We start from the raw sequence: 14,972 nt of genomic DNA, 5'->3' as shown, positions 1-14,972 counted from the left end.
GCATGACTGAACTGTAATCTAGTCACAATACAATACACAATGAACACGATAATTACTCCACATTCATACCACGACATTAAAATACATGAAGAACATTTAAAATAACAGTTCGAACAGAATACTACCTGGAATACTCAGAATACATGAATTTTCTCGAGAACAGAACTGACTAGAACAGAAACTAGATGCACTGCTGAAACAGTACGAAACTTACCGGTCTCATAAAGAGACACGTCAGGACCCGCATCCACCGAAGTGGACACTTCGTTTGTGGGTCTGTGTACCACCAACCCACGGACCAGAGTCAATTTGATTGACCCTGTCTAGATACTACCCCAGCAATGGTACTCACCGGGCAGCAAGAACGGAAGGCCTCGGACTGGACTGGACTGCTTCGACGCCGGACGGACGAGCTTCGGACTTCTGTTACGGGTGGGCCTCCGGATACCTCGGACCTTGGACTCTCGGCTTGGGCTCTGGTCGGGACTCGCCGCGTTCGTCCACCGCCTCGTCTGGATGCTGGACCGCCACCTCCGTCTCCTCCGTGGGCCTGAGGGATACTTGAAGCAGAAATATCTGCACGTGCACGGTATGGTTCCGTCACGGCTGCAGAGGGTCAGGGGGCCGGCGTGGCTTCACCGGCGCGTGGGGAAAGGGCAAGTCCCTATTCGGGCGCCATTATGTGGTATATAAATAAATAATACCGGATCTAGGTTTGACTGGACATAGCAATAACAGATAGCTCAATAAATAAGAGTCAAGATTCGAGGTAGTAGGAGTTTGCAGGTTTAATACAGCATAAAGGACAGGAACAGGACAACCTGCACGGGAACAGGATGGACAGCGCTGCCGGGGGCAGGATCAGAATCGGCGTAACATTTAATAACAGTGCACAAATATATATACTAAAACAGTTACATTACAATGAATTACAGTAGGCGGAGCAGTGGGTGTGGTCAATAGCAGTCGCGAAAGATAAGGGTGAAAATGGGTGTAACAGGGGCGTATACATAGACATGTGATGCAAACGTAACAGAATATGTCATAAATGGGGCGGAAACATGGAGGGGGCTACCTAAGGAGCCGGGACCTCTAACCTAATGGTGCGCGCAAACTGACAATGACGTGTTACTAGGAGAAGCTGGGGGCTATGAACTCTGTGCTAGGAGCAGAGACTGAAGTCTGGAGAGTCAGGGCGACATGTACCTAAACAGTATCTAGTATCTGATGTTTAGAGAACATGTTGATAGAATCCAAAAGTTATCGGGGTAAAGGCTAACAGACTCTAAGAATGGTGCATGCATTATTCCACATGTAGTGCGTGATGAAGAATATTAAATGACCATTAAATGCAGTATTTCTCTTACATGGAGACGTAAAGGCTAGACAATGACGGAAACTATTGATGTGATTCAGTAGCTTAGGAATGCAGAGAAGGAGGGCTGGACTGATAACTAGAATCATAACATACTCTTGGCAGACTCAGAGGCAGAGCCAGGCTGAGCCGGGCACTGTGAGGCAGGAAGTAAGTGAAGGGTCGAGGATACAGGTGGGGGCTGTATCGCTCCTCAGCGAGGACTCAGAAGACAGGAGCTGAATCTGGTGTCCGGGCCCTTTTGAGGCCTAGAAACGGGGACTTTCCAATGAAATAACGTGCACACTGAGAAACGTGGCAACGTAACTTTACATAGGCCTGATACTCGTAGCTTTCACGAGAACTGGAAACTGGTATACTAGAGATGGACACAACTGTAATTGCGTCTTTAATCAAACATGGGGGATACATATGCATATTTAATCATGCACACATAACATAAGATGGAGGACACGTAGGGACACAGAACATGGCAAAATTTACTTTTCCACAATTGGCTTACAAGAATTCTAAGAGTTATAAATGGCTCTGACATGATTTGGCCTTGTGGAAACGTGTGGTAGAGAGCAAGAAGTCATTTATTGTATGTAACATGTTTTTCAAAACGATGGAGGTTTTCTTTCAGAAAGTGGCGGTCTGAAAGTAATAACAGCACAACAGAGTGTAAGCTGTTCAGAGGACATCCTTCGACGTCATGGAAAGTAAGTTAACTTTAAGGAGTTCGGAATTCTGATTTGTTATGTTGTATGGGTTTTTTAAACACAATCATTTTGATTGTGTTTGTTTTTCCCCGCTGTTATATGATGAATACCTTCAAGTCACTGTTTTTAGTGAAATTTGATACATTCTGAGAACAGCAAAAATAAACCATTTAACATGTATAATTAATTCTGTACTGTTTGCATTTATGATGTACATTTAGAACTGTGTAGGAGGCATGGAGAAGGAGAGGCTTCTGTAAGTGTCAATGTTGTTGCATACAGTGCTCATATTCTACGTAGTCTTTCATATGATAGACTACATTTCCACAATGAGATACCTAAGCAAAGGAAACACAGGTGATATGATTGTGGAATGAGCAAAAAAAATTGCAAGTTTTTCAATTATATTACCTGTGTTTCCTAACATTACACATCACAATGTGTAGATGAGGTTTAGGCCTGTTCCTGGAGACAGAGGAGGTCTGACATTTGTTCAAGAGTGCAGTGGACATGACTCACTTCGTTGGTAGGCCTCCACATGTATTATCTCCTCTGTATTCTTCAACAAACCTAAATTCCATCTGCAACCCTGAGTAGGACTTACCTGAAACAAATCTGTGGATAGGTTACACCTTATTGGCATCTTGAAACAATCATTTAAAATGTTAGGGTCAGATTTATGGTGGCCGTGCGCCTCTTTTGCTCCATTGTGGGTCACTTTTGTGTAAAAGATGCACCATGTTGCAAGATAGGTTTCAGTTCATCTCCAGCAAGATACCATCAGTTTAAAATGTATATAATTAGCACTGTGTAGGGGGCATGCAGAAGCTGAAGCTTTTGTAAGTGTCAAAGTTGTTGCATGCAGTGCTGCACTTCTGGGTACTGTTTAATATGCTGCACTACATCTGCACTATGAGATACCTAAGCCTAGGCAACACAGGTGATGTGATTGTGAAATGAGGAAAAGAAACTCCACATTTTTCAATTACATCACCTGTGTTTCCTAAGTTTACGAATGACATTGTGCAGATGAAGTTTAGGTCTGTCCACGGACACAGAAGAGGTCTGGCCTTTGTTCAAGAGTGAAGTGGACATGACTTACTTCATTGGTAGGCCTTCACATGTATTATCTCCTCTGTATTCTTCAACAAGCATAAATTTGATATGCAATCCTGAGTAGGCCTCACCTTAAACAAACCTCTGGAGAGGCCACACCTTATCGTCATCCTGAATCAATCATTTCAAATGTTAGGGACAGATTTATGATAGGTGTATGCCTCTTTTGCGCCACTGTGCGTCACTTTTGTGATGCAGCGGCGGTGCAAAAGATTTGCTATGAGGCGACAAAATTACAAATTGATGCATCTAGGCAGATGTGTCATGCTGTAAAAAACCTGTGCCACATGAAACCGATGCAGCAGTGATGCAAAAGATGCACCATGTTGCAAGACAGGCCTCATTTCATCTCCATCAAGATAAGAAGCTAAGTCTTCTGTAAATGTCAAAATTGTTGTATATACTGCTCAACTTCTATGTAATCTTTGATATGCTAGACTCCATCTGCACTATGAGATACCTAACCAAAGGCAACACAGGTGATGTGATTGTGAAATGAGGAAAAGAAACTCCACATTTTTCAATTACATCACCTGTGTTTCCTAAGTTTACGAATGACATTGTGCAGATGAAGTTTAGGTCTGTCCACGGACACAGAAGAGGTCTGGCCTTTGTTCAAGAGTGAAGTGGACATGACTTACTTCATTGGTAGGCCTTCACATGTATTATGTCCTCTGTTCTCTTCAACAACTCAAAATTTCATTTGGAACCCTGAGTAGTCCTCACCTCAAACAAACCTCTGGATAGGACACATCTTATTGGCATCCTGAAACAATCATTTAAAATGTTAGTGTCTTGCGACACTTTTGTGAGACAACAGCAGTGCAAAAGATGCACCATGTTTTAAGATAGGCCTCACTTCATCTGCATCAAGATACTGTTAGTTTAAAATGTATATCTTTAGGACTGTGTAGGGGGCCTGGAGAAGCAGAAGCTTCTGTAAGTGTCAAAGTTGTTGAAAAACTGTTTGTCCTTTAATCTTTTCCCTTGTCTTTTCTAATTTTTAAATACATGTTTTAATATTTTTCAAATGTTTGTTCTCTCTTTCACAGATTGAAAGTATAAAAACAAAAAGTGAGTAAGTTAACGACAATTATAAGGTAAATGTTTTGTACTCTTTTCGTTACATTTCTATCACATTCACCTACTAGTAGTTCGACAGCTTCATTTCTTTAACCCTCAGTTTCCTGCCTTTGCTACTTCACTCATTCCTTTCTCTATTACCTACTTACTCTACTCCTTCCACTCCTTTTCTCAGTCCCTCTCTTCTCATAGTTCCTCACTCTTGTTCACTCACTCCGTCTCTATTACTCTTAGTGTCTTTGACTGATCACTCTTTCACTACTTGTTCATTATGCTTTTTCTGTGTAGTTGAAGCACACTAAGGGGCATATTATGAACACAGCCAATAAAATTATTGCTGTTTTTATTGGCAGAAAACTGTTGCAAAAGTGGTTTTAGCGGCAGTTTTCCGCCGCAAAAGCGGCTTTAGCGACACATTTCTGCCGATAAAAGCTGCAAAACTTTTATTGCCTATGTTGATGATATGGCTCTATGTTATTTACATTTCTTTGCTGTTTCAATTAATCTTTTTCTGTTATTTTTTCTTTTCTGTTTTCTGTTTTTTCTCTCTGTTATTCCACATGTTTTAATCTGATTTTGAACATTCACTCACATTCTCCAAGAAACTCTTCTTTGTTATTGTTCTACTCTCTTTTTTTTCTTTCACTTCCTTATCTATTTTGTTTTTCACAATTATACCCTCTTCCATCTTTTCTTCGGTAAATAGATCTATTAAACAGTATCTCTGGTTTACTCCCTATAGCTGTCTTTCTTTTAACATTACTCTCTGTTTACTTCCCTTATACTTACTCTTCTTTTTTTTTGTTTTTTAAAAGATTTTTTGGGTTCGCTCCCGGTTCGCGAACCGGGAAGCGAACGGGGAAGCGAACTAAAAGAAATAGAGCTTGCCAGAGTGCTAAACATTCTAGCAATTTTTTTTTGAAAGGGGAGGTAGTTCTGAAAAGAACTTTTTTTGTATGTTTTTGTTGTTTTATATATTTTTTTTATTTTTTGAAATATTTTTGTTTTTTTTGTATTTTTTGAACAGTTTTATGTTTTTTTTTTGTTTTTGATGGAGGGGAAACAACAAAAAACAGGCATTGAAAAGGGCTCAACAGGAGCAACAAAAAAAATTACTGTCTGGGGCGGTTAGGGCAATTGTGATTTACATAAGCTAGGTTGATTAACGTAATGCTCATGTTACCACATGACAGCAATGCACCGCAATACATACAGGTAAATTTGATATGAGCAAAGTTCTCCTGAATGTTTGGCACGGTTTCCCGTGCCTCTGCTCCTGTCAACGATATCTGTGATGTTGACCTGGCCACAGGAGTTGTTGTTGGGTTATCCTGCATGTCACGTATCTCTGCCTGGCTGTAGTTCAATGGATGCCACCTGTTCATGTGACGATGCATTGTATAGTTACCAAAGCTATATTTTTTATCAGTGCCTCTAGATAACCGGTCTTTACAAATGAGGCAGGTGACATACCTAGCATCTACTTTCTTCTGCCCTCGAGGGAGTGAAAAAAACTGCCAAATAAAACTGGCTTTCCGATGGGAAACCCGGGGCACCTCTTGTAAGAACTGTGGTCCTTCTGTCTCCTCTTCCTCTAGTTCATCCTCTTCCTCCTCTGTGTTGCTGATGAACTGGGGAGGTGGTCCTCTCTTCCCATGAGGAGGTGGAGGTGGTGGTGGGGGTGCACCAGCTGAAGCAACTAATGAAGCCATTGCTCAACTCTCAAAAAAGGTCTTCCTCTCACAAAGATGAAAGTCAGAGTGAGGAAAGAAGGAGGGGTTTTCATCATTTGGGAAAAACAATAGTTCTAAACCAATGAAAAGTGTTATTTTTAGGTCACCTGACCTAGCCTTACATCATTATGAAACCAAAAGTGAAATGAACCAATGAAAAGTTTTATTAACAAGTCACATGACCTCTTACGCTTAAGTTACGCGCTGCGGAACGCGCCCCAGATCGCTTCCGGGTCGCTGCGCTTCGCGCCTCGGTTCGCGCTCCGGAGCACTTCCGGGTGCGCTAACGCGGCGCGTCATAAGACGCATTACGCGGCAACAGGATACGTCGCGCTTCCGCGACGCGTCACGATGTTGATTTCTAACGCGGCAGTTGCGCAAACGGAACGTTTACCGGTTCGCGGACTGGGTCGCGGCATCAAGATGAGCTAACGGGAAGCTTCCCGGTTCGCGAACCGGGAGCAAACAAAAAAAATATTTTAAAAAAAAATTATTAATAAACATATAAAATATATTTTTGGATTTAAAGAAGAATACATTTTACAGCTACAGATATTAGCTTTTAAAAAACCAATGAAATTCACTGAAAAAACCATAGGTTATAGACCATATATAGTTAGGAATTAGCATTTAAAAAACCTTATTTTACTCACACAAAACCATTGAAATTCCATATATAGTTAGTTGTACTAACTATATATCGCGCACCCGCAATCCACTGCTGATCATGTCACATATTACATCATTCATGACATGGTCAGTGACATCACTGATGACATCACTGATGACATCTCAAATGACATCACTGATGACATCTCAAATGACATCACTGATGACATCACTTATGACATCTCAAATGACATCACTGATGACATCTCAAATGACATCACTGATGACATCTCATTTGACATTACTGATCACATCACTGATGACATCATTCATGTGATAATACGATGAACCTCTTCAGACTCTAATATAACCTTAGATACACTCAGTGTAAACAGACACTCATAGACTGTCACTCATCCATGGAGTTACTCAGACACTTAGTCAGTCATGCAAAGAATCAATCACACCTCCATTTCCTCAACTATACAGTTATACACATCTTACTTATTCAAACATATACTAAAACATATTTACTCACTTATACAATCCTGGATACAAGTTCACAATGATCCATACAGCCACTCACACATTCACTGGCTCTTATGCACAGTTATTTATATATGTCAACTCTCACATGTACTGTATTTTACATATGTACTTACTTTGACATATAGCACTGAGATATCCATTCACTCACCAATACACTCATGCACACAGTCAACCGCCCATACAGCTGTTTCCACATGCACTTTTGAACCCATACATCTAGTCAATCAACTGCTCACACATCTATGCAGAGAGTCATACACCTCCCAGCCACCCACACACACACTCAGTCTCCCATACAAATGCTTGGGCAACCAATCAATAACCCATATAGTTAATCATATAGCTACTGATCAACACATGCAGCAGTTTACAGAACAACAGACATAATGATGCACAAATTAAGACAGTTTAGTCACTAACCCATGCACTCAGTGAGACACATTTAATCAGTCACTCATACAGTCAGTCATGCCCCTACTAAATCCTTCATCAAGACACTTATACATCCACTCATTCTTCAATATGTAAGACATATTTTAACTTTACAGAATTATACAGTCACTGGATGTAGTCATCAGTGATGTCATCAGTGATGTCATTTGAGATGTCATCAGTGAAGTCATCAGTTATGTCATTTGAGATGTCATCAGTGATGTCATCAGTGATGTCACTGACCATGTCATGAATGATGTAATATGTGACATGATCAGCAGTGGATTGTGGGTGCGCGATATATATATATAGGATTACTTGTTTTCCCCTGAGGCGGAAGCCGGGGGCATTTATCTGTGCTTAAAACCTTGAATTTATTCTGTGTGAGAGTGCATGAACTTTAAGCCTATAATTGTGTGTTTGGTGATTTTAATACCGCATGCAGTCACGCTGACCGGCTGTTCTTAAAAACTGTACATATTTTAACCGCTAGATTTTATTAGTGGACACTGACCACCTGCTTGCTTTGACGAGATCGAGTCGTCACAGGGGTCCCGATCTTCTTTCCCCTTACCGGTGCAGCCGAGCACAGCGCTCTCGCCGGCTGGGTAAAACGGAGCCGCCATCTTGGGGGGAGGCAGGGTAGCGTTCCAGCTCCTGGACGCCTCCCGCCCTCCCTCACTACATAAGGAGTCTCGGTAACCTTTCTCCCTAGATTACTTGTTTTCCCCTGAGGCGGAAGCCGGGGGCATTTATCTGTGCTTAAAACCTTGAATTTATTCTGTGTGAGAGTGCATGAACTTTAAGCCTATAATTGTGTGTTTGGTGATTTTAATACCGCATGCAGTCACGCTGACCGGCTGTTCTTAAAAACTGTACATATTTTAACCGCTAGATTTTATTAGTGGACACTGACCACCTGCTTGCTTTGACGAGATCGAGTCGTCACAGGGGTCCCGATCTTCTTTCCCCTTACCGGTGCAGCCGAGCACAGCGCTCTCGCCGGCTGGGTAAAACGGAGCCGCCATCTTGGGGGGAGGCAGGGTAGCGTTCCAGCTCCTGGACGCCTCCCACCCTCCTCCCACCCTCTGGCAGTTATGGATATAAGGAAGGGTCCTTCCCGTCCGCGCAGCGGGCGGGCGCAGCGGGCGCGCCGATGGCGCGCCGAAGGCGCGCCTAAGGCAAGCCCGTCTGCGCCCGTCCGCGCCGGACTCGCGCCTAGCGCCAGAACCCCTGCTCCAGGTACCCCAATTATCCGCTGGTCCTCGAATCAACTGTTGAACCTTCGCCCTGCTATTTGCGTCTCTGTCTCTTGCTGCAATACCACGAATCTTGATGCTACAGCTTACTCCTGCCCTTACTGCAATTTTTCTTTACCGATGGTATCTAAAACTCCGCTCCTTCGCCCAACCATTATTGATCAGCCACTCACCATTTTCAATGCCGCTCTAGTCAACTGCAGATCTCTTCCTGCCCATGCCCATGACGTCTGGTTGTCACTTGATACTTACAAGTGGGACCTGTTGTTTCTCACTGAAACCTGGTTAAAAGACTCCTCTAAACCAGACATTACTTTAGCCACTCCCCCCGGTTACAGCCTCACTGCCATTAACCGTGAAAACTTTAAGACCGGTGGGGGGATTGCGATTATTGCTAAAGCACATCTCAAAACTAGTCTTACGAAAATTCCCAATCTGGGCCCTATTGAAGCCGCCCATTTCACTATTATGGATCCTGCTGGTACCATCTGCGCAGGCATATTAGTCTATAACCCCCCGAATGTGACCGCTTCCTCCCTTACTACCTTGCTGCATACTATCGCTGACTTCTCTCTCAAACATCCCCACTTTACAGTTCTAGGCGATTTTAATATCCATATTGATAAGCCCTCCTGTTCACTGGCCTCCTCTCTGCTTGAAACCCTTCAAGGACTCACCCTGCCCCAATTAGTGATAGGCCCAACCCATTTAGCAGGCCATACACTTGACCTTATTTTCTCAAATCTCCCCTCCCTCTCCACTTTCCCCCCTACCCCTCTGACGTGGACCGATCATTTTCTTATCCCTTTTTCTTTTTCTGTTCCCTCTCACCCCTCCCCTAGCCCCCTCATGCCAGCTAAAGGACGTAAATGGACCAAAATTACCTGCGACTCTATGGTAGATCTTTTTCATTTTCACCTCAATCCGCAATATGACCTTAATTCTGAAACGGTGAGACTTAACACATCGCTCTCTGAGGCGCTTGACTTGGTCTCCCCCATGGCTCCTGTCACTTCCCACAGATCCCGTCCCTCTGCTCCCTGGTTCTCTCCACTGTTGCGAGAGGAGAAGAGTAGGTGTAAGCAGCTAGAACGCAAATGGAGACTGAACTACAACCCCTCAGCCAAATTAGCCTACAAATCGGCCCTGAATAAATTCCACAAACTCAAACGCGCCTCAATGAAAGCCCACTTTTCCAATCTTATTCAGCAGGCACAGAACTCTTCAAAAACTCTTTTTTCTATTGTAAAAGATTTTGTACATCCCCCTGCTTCTAAAACCCTTTCCACTCCCACTCAAGATCTCTGCAACGGATTATCTGACTTCTTTCAAGAGAAGATAATCAAACTGTCTTCCTCCTTTGCAGTGTCTACATCTGATCATGCTGATGATCACCTTGGCCCCCCCCACTGTTCTTTTGACTCTTTTAGTGAGCTGACTTCAGACCTTGCGTTAGCCTTACTACGCAATGTCAAGTCCGGCTCCCCCCTGGACCCAGTCCCGGCCAAAGTTATGGGCACGCTTGCCCCAATCCTACTGAATCCTTACCTTTCCATCTGGAATGCCTCCCTGTCAGGCGGCCAATTCCCCTCAGTTTGGAAGCAGGCTAGGCTTGTCCCTTTATTGAAGAAACCTGGTGCCGACCCTTCACTTTTTTGTAATTACCGACCTATTTCACTTTTGCCAAAACCTGCCAAGATTTTGGAGAAAGTGGTACAAAAACAAATGGCATTTTACTTAGAGTCGAACCAGTTGCTACACGATTCTCAGTCCGGCTTTAGGACCGGATATAGCACTGAGACTGCGCTGATTGAGGTCTCTGAAATCATCAGGGAATCAGTGGATAGGGGCGAGGAGGCCATGTTGGTCCTCCTCGACCTATCCGCTGCTTTTGATACTGTCTCCCACAAAATACTTATCACCCGCCTACAACAGCTGGGGATTGGTGGGACAGTGCTTGCCTGGATCACTTCTTTTCTTACCAGTCGCCTCCAAAGGGTCACCATGCACCCTTTTGAATCTGAAGACAAACCCCTCTTGTGCGGAGTTCCCCAGGGCTCCGCCCTAAGCCCTCTATTGTTTAACGCTTATGTGGCCCCCCTAGCCAAGGTAATTGAGTCTTGGGGTGTCAGGGTGGTCTCGTATGCTGATGATACTCAGCTTATCTTTTCCTTTCGAGACCATTCTGACTCCCTTTTCGCTAACTTTAGGAAGTGCCTTGGCAACATCTGCTCCTGGATGTCTACCAATCATCTTGCCCTGAACACCGATAAAACGGAGGTCCTTTTCTTCAGCAAAAAATCCCCCCCCCCATCTATCTTATGGTGGCCTACTATCTTGAACCCTCCCCCTACGCCAGTACAGGCAGCCCGTAATTTGGGCTACATTTTTGATAATGCCCTGTCTGGTAAAGCTCAAGTTAATAAAGTGGTCGGAGCTTGTTTTTCCAAACTACGCATGATAAAGAAAATCCTCCCTTTTCTCCCTCAATCAGCACGTAAAACTGTGGTCCATGCTCTCATTACCTCCCACTTGGACTACGCCAACAGTCTTTACTCAGGTGCCCCACTTTTCCTGGTTGACCGCCTGCAAATTGTGCAAAATGCAGCCGCTCGGCTCATTGGCAATATTCCTGCCCGCACCTCAGTCAGAGCCTTTCGAGAAAAACTTCATTGGCTTCCAATATTACGACGCATTGAATTCAAGATTTTGACTTTGACATTCCGGGCTATCCATGGTACTGGCCCGTCATATCTGAAAAAGCGTCTTAAAATCTCGGTATCAGCCAAACATCTTAGATCTAACAACCTGCGCCTGTTGATAGTGCCCAGATTTAAGCTCTCTCGGACTGGCGGCAGATCTTTTACCATCACTGCCGCCAAGCTCTGGAACAGCCTCCCTCTTGACCTCAGGTTCTGCGAAGCTGAGCCTGTTTTTCGCCGTAAACTCAAGACTTGGCTGTTCACTAAGCAGTAGGACCTGGCTGGGTGGGTCAGAACCCTATATGAGATCTGTCTCTGTTTTCTTGCCCTGGGGACAATTCAGTAATCTTAGCGCCGGGACACTTCCTTCGGAGGTAGCTGTGCGCTCTACAAGCTTCAAAATAAATATATAGTTAGTACAACTAACTATATATGGAATTTCAATGGTTTTGTGTGAGTAAAATAAGGTTTTTTAAATGCTAATTCCTAACTATATATGGTCTATAACCTATGGTTTTTTCAGTGAATTTTTAAGGTTTTGTAAATGCTAATTCCTAACTATATATGGTCTATAACCTATGGTTTTTTCAGTGAATATATATATATATATATATATTACCTACTGGCGGTCGCCAGTAGGTAGTTATAGTTAGGACCTAGCTACCATAGGAAATCCGCAACATTCTATTGGGAATAACTCTGGAGTCGGTTGAGGAATTTGCGTGTACTTTTCCAACATGTTGGCCAGCTCTGCTCCGCTCCTTCCCTGAAAGTTTCAGGGGGATTCGTGAAGTGGGGGCTGAGAAAAAAGGGGGGTCCCAAAACGTGTTTTCTCATGTTAATTTCCATGGGACGTTCTGACACGTCTACAGCCCGAACCGCTGAACGGAATTACGCAAAACTTTGCAAAATTGTAGGGACTGGTACGCAGATGTGCCTTTGCTATATTTGGTGAAAATTGCTCCAGTCTTTTTTTTTTAAATTAACTTCAAAAACACATATATATCTATAGGCGCGCTCCGAGCGCTCACCGGTACGCTTACCGGGGAGCGCACGGGAGTGCGCGAGCGGTAAGCTGATTGGCTCTCGGATGTCTGTCAACATTCTAAACAGTCCGGAGAGTTCGCCATCTTGTGTCTCGGTAGAATCGAGACACAAGAGGTGAAAATAAAAAGGGGGAAATGATTAAAAGGGGGCAGGGAAGACCCCCCTGACCCCCTAGGTTTAATGAGGGGGCCTACAAGGACTCTGAAGGGTAAAACAACTATAATTTTCGCGGTGAAAGCGCTGGGTGCATTCCCAGGTGCGCTCTCCGGTACGCGCACCCTGAGCGCAACACGGGGAAAAACAGTGCAAGAAAATATAGTGAAAAAATAATTTAGAGTGCTTAGAGGTAAGGTAGCTCTGAAAAGAGCGGTTGTGTTATATGGGTGTTTTTTGTACCTACAAGTAGGTACCAATGCAGAGTCTCTAATTCAAGAGGAAGACTCTATTCCCCTCATCTGTAAAGTGTACACAATCTCTCCTATAGATGCCTTGCATGTTGTAACGCAAGTTGTTGTGGTAAATGGAACCCATACCATAGTCTCTGAGGAAAGCAGAAACAGATTTATTTACATGTTTCCTTGCTTTCTCAATTTGTGGACAAAATTGGTTGGACCAGTTCCATTTTTGCCTTTGGCATGTATTAGAAAATACCAAGGCAGTTTTTGGACAACGTGACATCAATTGCCCAAAGATGTCCTTTAAAAGCATTTCCAGACCTACCCCAGTCAAAGTGCCTAGGTCATTTCCACCACAGTGCACAATTATAAGGTCAGAGTGTGGAAGATGCATAAAGGATTTTATCAATGGTATCAGTTGGTGACTTCTTAATCCTCTCTGTCCAATCCACACAAAGTCCACATTTGGTAAATCAAGGTTGTAAATGCCTATGTTGCTTGCAAATTTTTCACTCCAGAAGACATAGCTATGACCCACAAACCAGACTTTTGGCATCTTGAAGGTAGATGTGCTTGTATTCAGATGAGTTGTGGAAATGAAATGGCAGTTTGTTCATGATAAAAAGTGGTTGAGATTCAGTGCACTTGAAAAACCAGAAATGATTGGTGCTTTCTTAAAAATCTCCACTGAAAATTAGGGTGCATGCTTTTTTTTTAAAGAAGTCATTTCAATGGTTGGGGAAAAGTCATTTAAAGAAACATTGCATTTGATTAGCTAGTACATTGAGAGGTCAAACACCCTTGATGGATTATTTTGCAACATAGTATGATGAACTTCTGAACTGTGTGCTGGGTTAGATGGGAGTTACCATGGTAAAAGGGTGAATGAACACTGGGGGGTGGGTGAATGTTATGTGAGTTTCAAAGTGTTCACATGTACAACCAATTAAAATGTGCAGTTTGGTTTTGAATTTGTGTGGGAAGAATTTTGATTGGTTATGTACAAGAATATGGGTCTGAAATGAGAAAGAATCTGTGCCATTATTCTGAGGCTCCAGTGAAAGAAGCATTATTAAGAGATTCTGCTTAAGAAAATCTGTTGTGTGTGACTGACACTGTTCTACATCTTTCAAAGCATTTTTAAAGGTGAGTAATGATTCTTTTAAAAAAGATAGAAAGCTGTATGCACTATGGGGAAGATTAAGAAGCATATCGTGCTTCTTTATTCATGCATTTTTTGTTATTTTTTTTGTAATGTTGTCTAAAAATAGAATGGTGCATATTGGAAATGTATTCTGAAAATGAGTTAGGTTTCTGATTTGTTTCTGTAGTGGTCATTTAAATGAGCTGTGCTTTGTGTCAAAAAAGATTTAGTATGGAAAATATTTTCTGGAAAAAAGTCTGCTTTTTAAATTTTGGTGAAGCATCACACTGACTTTCTGTTTGAAATAAGAGAAAACATTTTCACATTTTTCAATAATGTCACCTGTGCCTTGTAACAGTTTGCCTCAATTAGCTTAAAGAGTATTCTTTGCTTGTGTCTCACTTTACTCTGTGCCTGTGTGTTATCTGATATATGATTCATTTAATGAAGATACACTGCTGCATGCAGTATAGGGAAGATTAAGAAGCATATTGTGCTTATTTATTCTTGCATTGTGTGTTATGTTTTTTTGTAATGCTGTTTAAAAATTGTATGGTGTATATTGGAAATGTATTTTGGAAATGAGTTAGGTTTCTGCTTTGCTTTGGAGTGGTCATTTAAAAGGGCTGTGCTTTGTGTGAAAAACAATTTACTATAGAAAATGTTTTCTGGTAAAAAGGTATGCTTAGTTGATGTGTTTAAAAATATGGAAGTACATTTTTTTAAAGACGTGGTAAATTACATGTAACATCCTGGTCATGTGCCTAAGATCACACTAATGGGTGAATCAAGCTTCACTCACAGTGTGATCTTAGTCACATGATCAG

The sequence above is a fragment of the Lissotriton helveticus genome, chromosome 10 (assembly GCF_964261635.1).
Source record: "Lissotriton helveticus chromosome 10, aLisHel1.1, whole genome shotgun sequence".
NCBI lineage: Eukaryota > Metazoa > Chordata > Amphibia > Caudata > Salamandridae > Lissotriton > Lissotriton helveticus.
This window is presented reverse-complemented; position numbering follows the sequence as displayed.